The sequence below is a fragment of the Octopus bimaculoides genome, chromosome 14, assembly GCF_001194135.2.
Source record: "Octopus bimaculoides isolate UCB-OBI-ISO-001 chromosome 14, ASM119413v2, whole genome shotgun sequence".
NCBI lineage: Eukaryota > Metazoa > Mollusca > Cephalopoda > Octopoda > Octopodidae > Octopus > Octopus bimaculoides.
In genome coordinates this window covers 59,272,520-59,290,471 of record NC_068994.1, presented here as the reverse complement: position 1 = coordinate 59,290,471, position 17,952 = coordinate 59,272,520, and the positions used below count along the sequence as shown (strand labels likewise).

The window sequence follows — 17,952 nt, the reverse complement described above, 5'->3', positions numbered from 1 at the left end:
CACACACACACACACACATATACATATAAATATGCATACACATACATGCAAATATATTGTGGTTTACCTTTAGACTCGTGTATTGTTGTCGTTTGACCTTTTGACATTTGTTGCTTTAATTATTCTAAATTCAATTATCTGCTGTCTTCTTTTCTCCATCATTCATTTATTCAAATTGTTTTCATTCAATCATCTCTCCACCTAATTAGTGTTTATTAATGATTTAATAGCTTCGTTTGTTTTTGTTATTATGAGGACAGCTCTTTAACATTAGGAGATATGCTCTTTGCTGTCTATCTGTCCGTCCGTCAGTCTGTCCATCTAATTATCTATATCATTACATGGAGGCCATGCTGGGGCACTGCATTGAATTTTACTTGAATGAATTGACTTTTTTAAAGTAATGGTACTTATTCTATCTGTCTCTTTTGCTGAACAGCTAAGTTCTGGGGATGTAAACACACCACCATCAATTGTCAAATGACAGTGGGGGCCAAGCAAAGACACATTCACATACATACATACATACATACATACATATATATATGTATACGATGGGCTTCTTTCAGTTTCCATTTAACAAATCCACTCACAAGGCTTCGGTCATCCCTTTCATTGAGTAGAATTGACAGGATAGCAAACCAATTACTATTGGGGTATTTATAAGTTATGTCCTTCACATTCAGATTTCAAATTCTGTTGAAGTTGATTGTGAAATCAATAAAATAATGTACCAGTTATGTACCGGAATTGAGTTCATCTTGAAGATTGACTCATCACTTGTCTTTAATAAGGAAGAGCCCGTGGTCTTCTTTTGCCTGGTGGTGATGGTGAAGAAAGTGGTAAGGACATAAATCAAAAACTGTATTTGATGCCTTTGGAGGCACATTTTTTTCCCTCCCCACCCAAATGTTCAAGAAAATCACCCTGGGTCCTATATGCAAAGTTCAGCTTATGCTACATTCTTTAATAGATAAAGGCCTTACTTGTTTCCTGCAAATGCAAAACCTAAATTGGGGTGTGAGTCTAACAAACTGGTGTGACTTTTATTCCATCAAATATGGTTTGTGGTTGTAGATTGGCAGGTATGTAGCTGGGAGAAGCTGCATATCTTTGGTGTGACAGGGTTATATGGGGGTTATTTGTGGACTACCCTAAAGCATCCTCTGTGATTGCCACATATTTTAGGGAGCTTAACTTGTTGTTATATTGTCGTTGTTTTGCCTTATTCTTAATATTGATTGTTCTTCATTGATGTTGATTTCACCCTTTTCTATCAAAATGAACCTACCCAGTCCCTTGTTTGCTATTGTTTTTAATTTACCTTTATCCTGTCTGCAGGAAACCCTTTAATGTCCCTCTTTCATTCAGGGACGGGCTGGACACTTTGAAAGGATCCATCATGAATAACCGTCTGATAAGGGTACACCAGGCACATGTATCACAACCATCTGTGCATGACATAGTGATCGCATACCAAGATAAACAGTGCATGACCTTGCAGGTAGGGGCCCAGTTAGAATTTTCTTGAGGTCAAATAGCCCATCCCATTCAAAAGGTCCTTGAATAAGGTTTGTTTATCAATTAAGAGCTAATCCTTCATTCCCCTGCTCCTTTTCCGGCATCCATTCTGTTCAATGGGGAGCAGCCCACTTTTTTCCAAGTATCTGTACAGCTCCCCTGGCCAAAGCATCCAAAATTAGTTCCCATATTAGCAGAAGGCATGTTACTGTTCTAAAGTTGGATGCAACATTTCCCTTTTCCAGATCCTTGGCACATAACAATGTTTTTCCCTTTGTCATCCAGCTGGGTACTGTGCCTTCCTACTAAACACTCATCTAACTCTTGTGCTATCCTTTCATACAGTCCTTTCAGCTTCTTCAGCCAATAACCTTGGACCCCATCCAGCTCTAGGCTCTTCTAATTTGGGAATTTTTTTAACTGCTTTTTTATCATTTCTGCTGTTATCTTTGTCTTCTTGGACTTCTATATTTCTTAACCTATCTTGGATTTCATGCAGCCACTCCGCTTCATCATTATGTTCTACAATTTGGTCCCAATCCCTCTCCAGAATGCCTTGCTTTCCTCTGCATCTGGTATCATTGTTATGTGTATTTGCCCATCTAGTTCCTGAAACAGTTTCTTCTGATTTGCTTCAAACAAACTGTTTTGCCTGAACTGTCTTTTTCTATTGTCATATCTTTCCAGTTTTGCTTTGATTGTTTCTACACTTTATTTCAATTCTTCCAATATCACATCATAATCTTTATCTCTTGTTCTTTATGTTCTTTCCAGCATTATTCTTATGCTTTCCTTCTGCAATTCCCCTCTTCTCCAACTATCAACTTGTCCTAAATGTCTTTTTAACTTTGTTTCTCACAAATTCGTCTACGCCAGTATGGTTCTTTACATTCCGCTTGTTCTTTTCCTTTGTATCCAACTCTATCTGCAGCTACCATAGCTACAGCCCAAACAATCTTGTAAGCTTCACTTATATTTCTTGAATCTATCTTTTCAGTTTCAACCTTGAGCTTGCATCAATCAGTGCACCTCAGGTTGGCGGATGTTTGATCCTGGTTTTCTCTAATTTATTGGCACAGCATCCTCACTGTGTTTTGTTGGTCATCATCGTATTCTTGTGATACAGCTCTTCCTATGACTTCTGCTTCATTTGCTGAGAATACATTTAAATTTACACTTTGCTCAACGTCTTCACTGCTGCCTTTCATTTTCTGTTCTCACTGGGCACGTTATCTGTTGGCGAAGTATTATTATTATTATTATTATTATTATTATTATTATTATTATTATTATTATTATTATTATTATTATTATTATTATTATTATTATTATTTGTGTTCTGAGTTCAAATTCCATGCACTGTTTATCTTGATATGAGATCACCATGTCATGCACATATGGTTGTGAATTATGTACCTGGTGTACCCTTATCAGACGGGTATACTGGGCTTCATATATTTTACCCCAGTGTCAATTTGATGGCATGCACTGCTCTCTCACTCAGTAATAATAATAATAATAATAATAATAATAATAATAATAATAATAAAAATAACAAGAGCACTCAGAGAGCACAAACCTCCGCCAAGGCAACACTAATGTCCTCTCAACAATTAGCCAGAGATGATTTTTAAAATGAGAATATCCGAAATAAACTTGACTTCTCTCACAAACAACAATACTAAAAATGAACCTGACCACTCTCAAAAGTTAAGTAAAAAAAAAAATGGAAAAATAATCCAGAATCCTTCTCAGGTACCTGATTGATCCCAAAAGTCATGAGGCCAAACATCCCTGAAAGTTTCATCTGAATCCATCCAGCAGTTCTTGAGATATCTTGTCCACGGACAAACAACAAACAAACACGATTGAAAACAATACCTCTGCCTTTGCTAAGGTGGAGGTAATAATGGTGTTTGACCCTCTGACTGATAACTGATGAGAATTTGGTATCCTTCTGTGTCTGTTTTCCGTTTGTCTGTGCATTTATTATGTTTTTTTAACTTATTATGTAATGAAATGCCACGTACTCTTATTTTGTCTACAGTAAGCATTTATAAATTTTCAATACAGTAAGAATACGAGCATCACAAACCACAACACATATCCAAGGCACTCAGAGCTATGCTCAGTAGTGCAGTGAAAGCATGTGATAAAACTAAGACTACTGAATAATAATAATAATAATGATAACAATAGTTTCTAGTGGTGCTGTTTTTATTGTTTGCTTTCTGTAACCAATCACATCTCTGTGGACTTTGGGTTTGTAGTGTTCTCCATTGTATTGTCAGTAGTCTTCTAAATAATGGTAGTGCTTAAGGATGCTGTACTCTATAGGTTGAACATCTACTCCTACATCACAGAGCTTTGCTTACGGTTTGGTTTGCATCTTCTTTTTTAATCATCCTCAAGCTACTTAGGACTTGCTCCTGTCTGTGTAGACTGGCATTTGCAAGACTATCATTTAGTAGAATCAATTAAGAGTAGAGTGAACTTGTTGTGAGGAGTGACAAAAAATCCAACATTTCAGACACAATCCTTGTTCAGGGAAAAGTTGAAAGGAGAGGAGTAAATGAGAGACAGCAGAGTTTTGCATCCCAGAAGTTAAAAACAAAAAAACAGGCTTTTAAGGAATACAGGATTGCGGAAGCTTTATTAATTTTCCTCTTGTTAACTTTTCCCTGAAGAAGGACTTTGTTTGAAATATTGGATTTTCCATTCCACACAACAAGCTGACAGTACTTTTTGCCATAAATTCTGCATCAACAACAGGCACCCAAGCATCAAATGCCAAATCAAAAATCCGTCAAAGCTGATGTAGTTTTTATCTCTGACTAAACGGTCAGTGATGTTGCAAAAAGCAGGTGGACAGAGTTACACTAAATGAGAGAACACAACTGTTCCATCCACTGATGAAATGACATCAACCAATATAATCTGTGCAATTTTTTAGCCCTTAAAACCAAAATGAGATGATTTCTCAGGATGATTACCGAAGTCTACAGTGTTGTGTTCTTAACAACACATCCAAGTTAGGTTGGATGCACAAATTTATATATATGAATAAGTATATGTGTGTGTGTGTGTAAGTTAAAAAACATAATAAATGCACAGACAAATGGAAGACAGAGAGAGAAGGTCACCAAATTCTCATCAGTTATCGGTCAGAGGGTCAAACTCAATTTCACGCCTTCAACGATTTGAAGACAAAAAATTGTGTTTGACCCTCTGACCGATAACTGATGAGAATTTGGTGACCTTCTCTCTCTGTCTTCCATTTGTTTGTACATTTATTGTGTTTTTTTAACTTATTATGTAATGAAATGCCACGAACTCTTATTTTGTTTACAGTAAGCATTTATATATATATGTCTGTGAGTGTGTAGGTCTCTGTTTGTACCCCTGACATTTGACAGCTAGTGTTGGTTTGTTTACATCTGCAGCCATTTTTCTCAGTTCTTCATTAACAAGAAAGTCACTTTTCTAGAATTCTCTCCTTGCTCATATTTTTCTTGCTGTAATCAATTTGAAATTGTTGAAGAAGGACATCAAACTTTATTGATTTCACCTGAAAATGTCCTTAGCACAGTCCCGTCATTGAGAAAAACCTTAAAAAAAACTCCACCAAACTGACTCCATGGACTATTAGAGCCAATATCTCTGAGATTGATTGTGATGAGGAATTGGTAAAGAAGAGTCTATGAAGATTGTTTCCAATATCTAATATGCAGGAATCAACATTAAAAGTGTGTCTTCAGCAAGCATTACCAAAACTCCCTCGAAGACCATAAAACATTTCAGCTTTGAACAATAACCAACTCTCACAAATCACAAAAGCAAGAACATTCTTCACACATCTGGGATGGTGCCGCTCCTAGACACAAGAATCTAAACCTTTTTCAAAAGTTTTTCAAATTCAACCATTCACAAGATGCCTACAAAACAGCAAGAACCCAAATCAAAATATATAGATTCATTCTCAATGTTTTGGTAGATTCCAATGTGAATACTGATTCCTGTTGTTTTGTTTTTTTTGCCACCGGAGAACACCTCCTCCCTTGAGACGATGTATCTTCCTCCTAAAATAAGAATGCAACATTTTCACAAGTCTGATGGACTCAAAGATACAAAGGAGAGGATAAAATATATGCTATTAATAATTTCATCAGTGCCATCTTCACAGGAGAGGATCTAAGACATATTTCATCCACCAATATATTTTGGAAGGGCTGCGAGCTGGCAGTGTTGTTTAGCATGCTGGGGAAACCTTTCATCCATCATTATGTCCTGAGTTCAAATCCCCCCGAGGTCAACCTTGCCTTTCATCCTTTTGGGGGTTGATAAAGTAAGTCCCAATCAAACACTGGGGTAGATGTAATCGACTTCATTCCCCCTCCCCTGCCTCTGAAATTACTGGCCTTGTGTCTAAAATGGGAAATCAGCATATTTTTGGAGGACAATCCTTTGTAGAAGATAAAATATATGACAGTAGCCTTACCATCAGTAATCTATTCATTGTTAAGGACCACAACTTTATACGTAACCCACAAATTTTTGTTGGACAGTATTTAGTTTGATGTTCATATTACTAAACTATGGTGTTTACTGACAAAAACCTTCAGACTTTAACCATTTCACAACAATATTTCTTATGAAATACATTGTTCATTATTTTCATTTGACTTTGAATATAATCAAGAATTTAATAGAATTTAGTAAAATAAATGACTTTGTCATGATAAATTTTATTTCAAATTAGTCACGAATCGGAAGAACGGTTGGAACATCAGAGAATGGCCTGTTGCAAGAACAACAAAAACTTAACCAAAGAACAGAAACCATTTTCTGCCTTCAGGGAAACAAATACAAAAGAGGTGGACTGGACAATATTTATACTACCTCTACAGATTCTGAGTTCAAATTCTGCCAAAGTCAGCTTTGCTTTTTCATCCTTTTGAGGTCAGTAACATAAAGTGCTTAAATTAGAAGCCATTATTAGATCTGTTGGTGGAATATAACAAATGGTTCTTATATAAAGAAGGAACCAATTCTTCCTAAATTCAAATGCTGCTGTCTCAAAAGAGCAAGATATTGGTTAATGTAGACCTAGTTGTATTACCCCTTAAACAAAAAAGGGATAACCACACTCTCCTGTGATTATAGATTAGTTCAGCTTGTATTGACAGCAACAACAACAAAAACAATGCGATTGTTGTTTTTGGCCACAAAGACTACACAGCTTTTTGACTTTGTGATATGTCTCTATTTCCATAGCAACCAAGAATAATTTACTTGACAAAGCCAATAGACAACATACCATAAGATACCATCAATAAGTTAAGGAACAAACTCATCATCATCATCATGGTCATTTAATGTCCATTTTCCATGCTGGCATGGGTTGGACGGTTTGACAGCAGCCTGCACCATACTTCTGAGTGTGTTTTGGCAGGGTTTTTATAGCTGGATGCCCTTTCTAACACCAACCACTCCATAGAGTGGGCTGTCTCTACAAACTGTCTTTGTAATAGATTGACTCTTACAATGACCCTAACAGTGGACAACTGGTGCTTTTCTCATGACAGTTTGATTACTATAGTGGTCACCTGTAGCCATTTCAGTTTAAATTGGATACACCTGGCACGTTGTAGCTTCTGTCTCTCACATCATGGTACTGCCATGATATTGTGACGGATGGTTTAGATACACCGTGCCAGTGTTGTAACAGTAAACAAGATAACAATGCAGCCATAATAACAATGTAACAACCCAACAATCAATATTCCAAACCAATCAACACCTTCCGACTGTGAACTCAACTCAAATTAACATACCAACTTCACTCCAACACAAACTGTCTACTCACACCACTACTATTTATAATTGCTCGGATCAATCTATTTCTTACAAGGAGGTGTCATGACTCTCACATCTCCCCTTTTTGAGATTTCAACTTCTGTAAGAAGTGAAATTCATTTTATTTTTCCTTTTCTTTTTCCAGCACTTCCCCTTCTTTTTTTTTTTTTTTTTTTTTTAGAAATCTAATATCTTTTTTCATTTTGGCATTACTTCTAAGAGTGCTGTCTGTTTCCTTTTTCTACTTCTGCTTCTATGAGGCTCAATCTCTTTTGGTGCTGGCACCTCAAACATGTCATAGCAGACTTCCATTGGTGTTTCCTTTCGTTCTTCAGTATGTCTCGTCTTTAATTGGTTTAGGTGTGTCTTATGTTCCCAATGTTGTCCTTTAATTACATACATCATGTTTCTTAATCTTTTAGTTACAAAACCATCCTCCCAACCGTCTTTTTCATTTTGTAAATTTTAAAATGAACTTAATCTCCTACTTCGAAATGCTTTGTTGTATTTTCTGTATTTCCTTTAAATATATTTTTTCTAGCAATAATTCATTGAAGATCGATTTTATTTTTCATGCAAACATTAACTCTGCCAGAGATTTTCCTGAAATGGCATTCAGATTGGGCATTACTTTATATATCCTCAAGAATTTTGTTAGCACCTTGTTGTTTACTATGTCATTCCTTGCTTTTTTTAATGCTTGCTTGAATATATCAGCGAATCTTTCTACCTGCCCATTTGACCTTGGGTGGTAGGGTGGGATAAAAATATGCTTTACTGCATGTATTTTGCAGAAATTTTTGAATTTATGACCTGTAAATTGTGTTCTATTATCTGATAGCAACATGTCTGGAACACCATATCAGGCAAATAATTCATACAGGAACTTTATTGTTCTTTTGCAGTTGGTTTATTGCACCTGCATACCTCTGGCTACTCCTGCCTCATCTCCAGGAGCCAAGAGACTGAAACTTATACAAAAATATTTTTAAAAAAACATATATATATTTGTGGCCGAGGAAATTTGCATAATAAGAGAAATAGCTCTAGAATGGTCGGTGGCATGTATTTGAACGCCATAGACAAATACAGGTACATCAAATACCATACAACATAAATTCTTGATTTGTGATAATTATCTTTGTCTCTTGAGGATGTATCATAATAACCAAATGACAATTAAGGCCGGTTCCACTTGAGGAGGGGAAATAATTTCAGGAATCAGGAATTCTCCAAGTTTGACCTTCGTCAATATTAAAGAATGGTATTTTACATTCATACTTTGTCTCAAATCTTTTTTTGTTAAATTCATAAATATCTTGCCATAATTTCTGAAAAATATATTGATTCTCATTCAGATGCCTCTATGATATTCAGAACACTGGATTTTAAGGAATTCTCCGGGGTCTGACAAGAAGATATGAACCTGAACCATGGAAATTACTCAAAAATATGGAAAACTGTAAGTTTTAGTAGTTTTTTTTTTTTTAAATCAAGAATCACATCTGAAGTGATTGTATAAGAGGGGTACGTTGAGAGGATTGTTGGCATGGAAACAGACATGGCACCAATATATTGTAGTTGCAGTTAAGAGAGCTAATTTAGGATTATATAAAGAAAAGAAACCTTTCAATAATTGCTGGAATAGATATTTGTTTCTCTTTTTATATCGTTTGGTTTTAAGATTTCCTCAAGAATCAAATTCTAGTGAAAGACAGTAAAAAGAAAAGGGCACCGAATTTGGTTCTTTCTGACATTAGATAAAACGAAAGTCATCTTCAGGAAGGGAATTGGAATTATCATTAAGAATCTGCAGAAAATGAAGAACGTGGTACAATTGATATCCGAGGAATGGTGAGAAGTAAAAGTCTCTTTGAAGAAATAGCATTTTTAGAATTTCATCAGTTGTTAATGAAGAACTATTGACCCAAGTGGATGAGTTTCTAATCCTGGCTATAACACCTACAGACATGCATCTAATTCATTTTTTAAGTTGGAAATATTCCAGTAGTAACTTTGGTGCTTGAGTGTTGGGTGCAACACTTGCAGAGCCAAACATGTTGTATACGAAACTTGAATGCCAGAGAAACTGCCAAAATAATTTCATCTTCAAAATATTTTGGGACGGTCATTTTATATTTTTGCCAAATAAACACACACACTGTATTATATTCGTTCTTCACTCATTTATTACTCTTCTTATTCTATCTTATGTCCATTGTCTGGAAATCTTTCGTCACACATCTGTGATCTCTTCAGCAACCCCTTCCATCCACTTGTACCCTCCTGCTCTACTTAGTTCATTCTGTCCTTCTATGTGTATCTTTAGCTCTGTGTGTGTGTGTGTGTGTGTGCTCGTGTGTTTCAATGTGTTTTGCTGACCACATTGTTTGTGTCCGTCCCCTTCATACAGTTGTTACCATTATAGTTGTTGTTCTTAGTGGCACTTACTATGTCGACCCTCCCCTCACCTACGTTTTCTCTTCTGTTGCTCTTGACCCTTATTTCGACATTGTCCTTGTATCTTTCTGTGTCTGTGTGTTTGTTCATGTTGTTGCCATCATGGTTATTGTTGTTGTTGCAGCCGTTTGTGAAGTAACAGTTTGTATGCTTGTGTGTGTATATGGGTTTGCTTACTATTTTGTTTGCATCCGTGTCCTTTATATATTTGTTTTTGTTTGTTTACTTATTTATCTTTAATTCTTATATTTCATCATAAGTATGTGCATGTTTGTCTTTTGTGTGTGTATTATACTGTTTGTATTTGTGTCCTGTTTTCTTTTTCTATCCTTCAGTCTTTAGTTGTTGTGTTGCATGGTGTGTTGGTGCTGGTGGTGGGTTTTATTGTTCCATTTGTGTTTTCTTTTGAGGCTCAATTTGTCTATTACTATGTGTGTGGCCTCTTTAATCTAAGTGTTGTGTCTGTTCTATGCATTGATAATACCTTAACCTCTGTTATTAATCGAGCCTCTCTCTATACACACACACACACACACACACATATCATTATTATCATCATTTAACGTCCGTTTTCCATGCTGGCATGGGTTGGACGGTTTGACTGAGGTCTGGAGAGCCAGCAGCTACACCAGGCTCCAATCTGATCTGGCAATGTTTCTACAGCTGGATGCCCTTCCTAATGCCAACCACTCCAAAACTGTAGTGGGTGCTTTTTACATACCACTGGTACAAGGGCCAGTCAGGCGGGCCTGGCATCAGTCACGTTCAGATAGTGCTTTTTACGTACCACTGGCACAGGGGCCAGTCAGTGGGTACTAGCATCAGCCACATTTGGGTGGTGCTTCTTACGTGTCACCGGCACAGGGGCCAGTCAGTGGGTACTAGCATCAGCAAGGCTGTGTCACTTGAGTAGAGATCTACTTTCCATTTCTTCATGCTATAACTAATTAATTGTTGTCTGCAATACTGAATATACTCAAACATTCACTTATCCATGAGTGGGGGATCATGCCATAGGCTTTTTTATAATCTATCCATGTTATTGTTAAATTTTTCTAGATTTCACTTCTTTTAGAACTGCTTTGTCTACATATAATAGATTATGTGTTCCTTTAGCCTTCTTCCTGCAACCTTTCTGTTCTTCTGGAAGTAAATTCTGGCTGTCAAGGTGCTCATAAGTGCTTTCTGAGAGCATTCCTGTTAACAGCTTCCACACTTATGGTAAGCAAGTGATTGGTCTATAATCGCTAGCTGTATTACCCTTGCTTTTGTCTTTCATAAGAAGTATTGTTCTCCTCCTAATCATCCAATTAAATATGACTCCTCCATTCAGGCAATCCAGGAGTTGTTCCCTCAGCCTCCTGTCTAAGCTACCAAATTTCTTTAACCAGCACCCTTCAACTAAATCTGATCCTGGGCCCTTCCAATTCAGAACTTTTTGTAACACTTTACTCTTTAATACACTTGTTAGTTTTAGATCTGGCTTCTTCTTGCTAACGACTTCTTATTTCACTTTCTATAACCATACTGCATCTCTGTTAAGATTAATTGGCTTATCCCAATTACCATTCCAGAACTTTCTAGCTTCTTCGGCATTAGGCTTTTCATCATCAGTAGTTTCTTCTACACGATTTATTTGGTGATAAAATCTCCTCTGGTCTCTCTCAAACAATCTCTTCTCTTGATACTGATCTATTCTTTTCTGATATCTGGAAAGCTTACCTGCTATTGCTATGATATGCTGTTTTAGCTCTTCCATGACTATCCTAAAGATTTCTCCTTGACTAAGTACTTATTCTCAAGAGAAGATTTACATCTTGTCTTTCCTAACTTTTCCTGTTTCCAGGTTTCTATTCAACTCAGATCTTAAAGTCTTCACTTTATTTTATAATCTACAGTAACTACTCCTCCTCCTGCATAAATCAATAAGTTAGTATAACCTATATTTTTTAGTATCGATCCTGCTCATAAGAGAATCTACTTTCCTAGTAGTATCTAGCAACACCTTTTAATGTTGGTAATTTTTTTCTTTCTTCTTTACCCATCACTTCCTTCAACTCATCTAAAATCTTCTGATCTTCCTCACTTAAGTTGCTGGTGTCAGTTTTCCCTTCTTGATTGGTGATGCTGTTATTTTTTTCTTGTAGGTTCTTTGTCTTGAACTCTATAACCTATGTTGTTTAGCTGTTTTACTGCTTGATCACTGTTTATTATTATAAATTAAGTACCAGTGAAACAGTGGGGTCGATTACATCGACCCATCCCCTCCCTCAATATAGCTGCCCTTGTGGCAAAATTTGAAACCATTATTATTATTATTGTTGTTGTTGTTGTTTTACTTCTCAGAATTCTCGATCTTGTTTGTTCTGGTTGGTTCTGTGAGAGTGGACAACAGTCTGCTGTCGGACGTCTCACGAGGGTCTCTTTCCATGCAAATATAAACTTTGATAATTGGTTGTTAGTTATCATGGAAGATATTATTTTTATAATTTTTAGTTTTACCAATTTTGAATATATCGCTCCTGTTTAAAACCTCTTACCTACTTCACAATTGCATTTCTAGTTCTGCTTTGAAGGAAGTTTTACTTCTTAGACTCGTGTTTTTATGTGCAACGATGTTGTTAAACCTCGTTAACAGCACCGTATGCAGGTCCTTTCCGTTTTCATTTACGCACAGATAAATTTTTCACTAGAGACCTTAATGGTTGTAAAGATACTATATCAGAGGACAGACTAAAAAAGGCCTTCAAAAAGAAAACTGTCTCTGTTCCCACGGCAGAGGACACACACACAGCATTACAATCATGGCCCGCACACCCACCTTCACATTCCATGACTACCACTGGGATCGATCAGGTACCAAACAAGCCTTCTGGATTATTTTTCCAGTTTTTTCTACTTAATTTTTGAGAGCGGTCGGGTTCATTTTTAGTATTCTCGTTTGTGAGAGCAATTGAGTTTATTTCAGAGATTCTCATTTTAAAAATCATCTCCTGCTAATCGCCGAGAGGACATTGGTGTTGCCTTGGTTTGCGCTCTCTGAGTGCTCTTATTATTTTCATTATCATCTTTCAATTCTGTTTCCATTTCTTGCTGAGTGTCTTCCTGACACCTAGGGCAGAGAAATGCACTGTTTACATTGGTAAACACACCAGCTTGTTCAGTTACAAAGTCATGTGATAGAAAAAGGAAAGAAGGAAAAAAAGAAAATAAAGGGGAGAAAAGGAAGAAAATTCACAGTGACAATGCAATACTCTTCTCAATACGTGTGACCAGTTACCAGTTAAGTCAATCTTTTGCCTTTCCTGCATGGATGGTAAGCCAAAGATGATCCGCAAATAATTTTCAGTTCCCTTTTTGATCATTCAGTTCCCTTTTTGATCATTCAGCTCCCTTTTTGATCATTCAGCTCCCTTTTTGATCATTCAGTTCCCTTTTTGATCATTCAGCTCCCTTTTTGATCATTCAGTTCCCTTTTTGACCAGCTCCTACAATCACTGGTTTTGTAACTGTCTTCAGATGCCACATTTTTTCAATTTCAATCAGCAACTCTTTATATTTTCTAAGCTTATCAAATTCTTTTGCCAAGATCTTATAATCACAAGGTATGCTCATGTCAATCAATAAATCGATTTTATTGTTTTGGTCTTTCACAACAATGTCTGGTTTATTATTATTATTATTATTGTTGTTATTTACTTCTAATCTGTATATCTGTTACAATCACTTGCTGAGACACACCCAGCTTCCTAGGGCAAGTAAAGGATAATAGATGTTACAGTATGACTGAAAGCTTGGGGAGGGGAAGTGGCAGGGGTAAAAGCGAAATATCTTCATGTAATAAAACACAGACATTTAAATTGATAGGGTTTTTCTGAGGATGTGGACAGTACTTGTCAGCACAATCTTTTGGATTTCTCTGAGACATGGTTCTCCTGGGATGTTATCTCGATGTTTCTGACATCCCTTTTTAATCATATCTAGGGCTCCTTCAATAGCAAAGACAGTTCTGCTTTAAGTTGCCACAGCTTTTGTATTTCAATTTCCAGGTCCTTATATTTACTTAATTTGTCAAATTCCTTTACAGATATATTTTTATTAGTGGGAACACTTACATCTATTAGTCTACAAGTATTTTCTTCCCTGTCTTTAATAATTATGTCTGGTTGATTAGCCTGGATTGTTCTGTCGGTGTTCACTGGGAAATCCCAGAGGATAGTGACATTTTTACCTTCAACGACTGGCTCTGAATGATGTTCTTACCAGTAAGCAGGAGTGCTTACTGTAGTATTCACATATTTTCCAATTATTATTATTATTATTATTATTATTATTATTATTATTATTTCCATGTGTAATTTCCTTTGAATTCTGCATCTTTCTCATATCATTCCGAGAGTGACTCTGATGTCCGAGGCAAAATTTGGTAACGCATACATTTAACCTTCACTTGCATGGCTCACAAGCATCCCCACAAGGGCATAAACAAAATGGTAAATATTTTTGGCACTGACTTGTTCAGACCTGTTTTCAAGTTGCTCCTCAGAATACTGGCTTTGACTATGCATTTGAATTGATGCTGATACAAAAAGAGACTTTTGAGAATTTAGATGTCTACCCAAACAAGGTTCAGATGGAAACATAAAGTTTGCTTTTAGGCAAATTATTCAAGAAACCGGAATTTTGCAATATTATTTTTTATTCACTCAGTTTTACCTGTTTACACTTTTGTCACCTTCAAAGTATTCTCCACTTGAAACAAAGCATCAGTCTAGACTTGTTTTCCATTGTTCGAAGCAGTCCTGGAACTTTTGTAAAGTGATGCCTTCTAACACCTCCATCATTTTTTTGTTTGCCTCTTCCACATCTGCAAATTCCATAGCACCAGCTTTCGTCATCAGTGATGACCTTCAAAATGAGGTCCAGATCAATTTTCAGTTCACGAAACGCATTCAGTTGTGACTGCTTTTGATCTTCCGTGAGCAAGCGAGGCACAGATTTTGCTGTAAGTCCTTCCATTTGCAACTCCTCACTCAAAATTCATTGATAGGAGTTACAGGACACACCAGTTATGTCAGCAAGTTCCAAGATCACTTCACGAACCTTCATGATGTTTTCATTCATTCAGGAGGTCGACAAACGCCTTGAATGAGGTTTTGGTCCTCAAGCGACAAGTGACCATTCCTAAACCATGAAAACCGCTCGTGAACTTGTGTTTTGCTCATAGCACAGTCTCCTTGTAAGCTGTCTGAAGCATGACAATGGTTTTAGCTGCCATTTTCCCTAGGAGAAAACAGAATTTCACAGAAGCACACTGTTCCTTCATTTCAGCCATTGCAAAAATTGATGAACAAGACGATGCACTGCAAAACAAAAATGCATCATGTGGCAGTACGACTGCACATGATGATGATGTTGGTTGACGAACTGATGATGCCTGAGGGTCACATCAAGTGGCTTCTAGTGGTGGAAGCCTGAACTACAATGGGTTTGTCCCACAGAGAATGTTTCCAGTTACTTTTGGGTACCCCCTCGTATTTATTCTTCTTTTATTTGTCAATATAAACACATGAGAAATAGTGCAGCACCCATAAAAATAAAAGCAAAAATGAAAACTACCACACAAAACTAATAAAACAAAAAGAAAAATTAACACGAATACTGGAAAGCAAGTCTTCCATATTTTTTTTTCAAAAAGGATCTTGCTGTTAACAATGGCACAAACCTGAACAAATGTAGTGAATTTCTTCTAACAACAAAAAAAACAAAACAACTACAATACTCTCATATACTAAACAACAAAAAAAAAAGAAAAAATGCCAAATTCAACTAGCAATAAAAATTTGATTGGAGAAATAATTTCTTCTTTTGCAGATACAAGCTCGAGACATGCACCATTTTGATGAAAGGGAAAAACAGAATTATGAGAGAAAAAAAAGGGTATATTTTTCTACCTGAATTTATAACACAGGCATGAGAGAGAAGGAGCTTATCTGACCTGTATATTACCAAATCCCCAGAGGTCTTTCTTGTGCAATTCAATGGACAATTTAAGCATCTCTCATTAATGCGAGGACTGTGATCTCCTACAAAAGATGCTGAAGTGCCTAGGGATGCCATTTGTGTTGTTTTAAAAGTGATGAGGGTATGTAATGACAAACTTAATTAGCGGCCCGTACTTACCTACAAACTAATCCTGCAGTATTTCAGGTTAAATTGTAAAGGATAAAAGGGACAATTCCAAAACCTAGTTTGGGGCTCACTTTCATAATACAATACATCCAGTGGTCAACATTGACATGGCTCTGGTGATACGGGGTCAGGTGATATGTCAGTATGGACATAATAGTCCTCCAGACTTTCCAAGAGCATAAAATTATCCCAGAACTATGTTTTGTAGTGAAAAGCAAGAGAGCATTCTGGATGCTTCTTCAGAGCAGAAAGTCCTGTTGCTGCACCTATAGTAGTGAAGGTAATTTAAGGGTTTAGGTCCAGAAGAACTGGACACAAGTGGACAACTGTGAACATATGTTTCTGTCTCAATAGCTAAATGCTAATGGGACTTTTGAGAAAGCAGCAGTAGCAGTGTATGGGGAGTACTGTTGTTTTTAGGGCACCACAAGGCACATAGTTTAACTGTCCCTGATGAGTCATAATGCGTATATCCCCTCTTAAACAGTGAGGTGTAATTTGAAGGACATTTGATTGCTGCTATTTCTAGCAGGCATAAAGGTTGAGACTCTCACTGCCTATAAGGTCGTCAGTCAAGTTATTGTTGCTGGCGAAGGTAAAGAATACGCACACTCGATGTTTAGGGTTTCGGTTTTTGTTACGCCGAAAACGGGGGGGGGGGAGTGCGTCTTCTCACCTCCTCCGCCGTCGCCATCGTTGTTGTTGTTGCTGTTCTAATATTACCATCGTGATGGTGAGGCGGTGAGCTGGCAGCAGAATCGTTAGCACGACCGGGCGAAATGCTTAGCGGCATTTCGTCCGTCTTTCTGAGCTCAAATGCTGCCCATTTCGACTTTACCTTTCATTTTTTCGGGATCGATAAATAAAGTATCAGTCAAGTATTCAACTGTCTACTCCACACCCCCAAAATTTCAGGCCTTGTGCCTAATAGCAGAAAAGAAAAGGCATAGAAAGGCTATCGTCGTCGTCGTTGGCCCTTTTTTTTTTTTACTTTGCACCATATATTGGAGTCATTAGCGCTAATTCAGCGCTGAGCGAGCAGTTCCATGATCAAAGACAGCCCAACCGTGACCATTCTTTCCTTTCTGTCTCTCTAGGACTCCAACAGAAGCACGTTCGCTTCTTTTTTATTCCTTCTTTCTAAGGTGGCAAACAGACAGAACCGTTAGCGCGCTAGTGGAAAATGTTTAGCGGCATTTCGTCCGTCTTTACGTTCAAATACTGCTGCAATCTATTTTGGCTTTTAGTCCTTTCGGGGTCGATGGAATCGATAAATCCCATTCCCAAATTTCCGGCCTCATGCTTATAGCAGAAAGGGTCATTTCTTCTTTCTAAGACGGCGAACGGATAGATTCTTTAGTACACCAGATGGCGCAGGGGCCCACTTGCCATCGGGCAAGCTGGCAACCTGGCCAGTCCGTCACTGTATGCATGCATACATACATACATACACACATACATACACACATACATACACACATACATACATACATACACGCACGCACGCATGCTTGTATGTTTGTGTTTGTTCCTCACTACTGCTTGACAACCAGTGTTGGTATGTTTACGTCCTCGTAACTTAGTGGTTCAGAAAAAATGAGACCGATAGAATAAGTATCAGGTTTGAACAAAAATAAGTATTGGGGTTGATTTGTTCGTGAGTTGAAACCTTTCAAAGCGGTGCCCCAGCATGGCCGTAGTCTAACGACCGAAACAAGACAGAAGTTGTTTTATAAAAAATCTGACTCAGTTCTATAAGTTGTAGTTTGGTCGGTGCCTGTCTCGAAGACCGTCTGACCAAACTTCACGTCATGGCCTACCAAAGCCAAATGGCTATCGAATAACTTTTACCTTTTCCTCCTGATCTCTCTCTTTCTCTCTCTCTCTCTCTCTCTCTCTCTCTCTCTCTCTCTCTCTCTCTCT

The 17,952-nt window shown here is 37.2% G+C and overlaps 1 protein-coding gene and 1 long non-coding RNA gene across 3 annotated transcripts in view; one reads left to right on the top strand and one right to left on the bottom strand.

The window, feature by feature from the left end:
- Nucleotides 1-16,915, top strand: part of LOC106875543 (uncharacterized) — a 23,376-nt gene extending 6,461 nt beyond the window's left edge. The window contains exons 2-3 of the long non-coding RNA XR_008265505.1: nucleotides 8,736-8,839; nucleotides 15,712-16,915. This is a non-coding gene — a long non-coding RNA (uncharacterized LOC106875543). The remainder of the gene's footprint in view (nucleotides 1-8,735; nucleotides 8,840-15,711) is intronic.
- The window catches only part of LOC106878004 (cytochrome P450 3A24), a 46,481-nt gene that overhangs the window by 24,671 nt on the left and 3,858 nt on the right, over nucleotides 1-17,952 (bottom strand). The window lies entirely within an intron of this gene.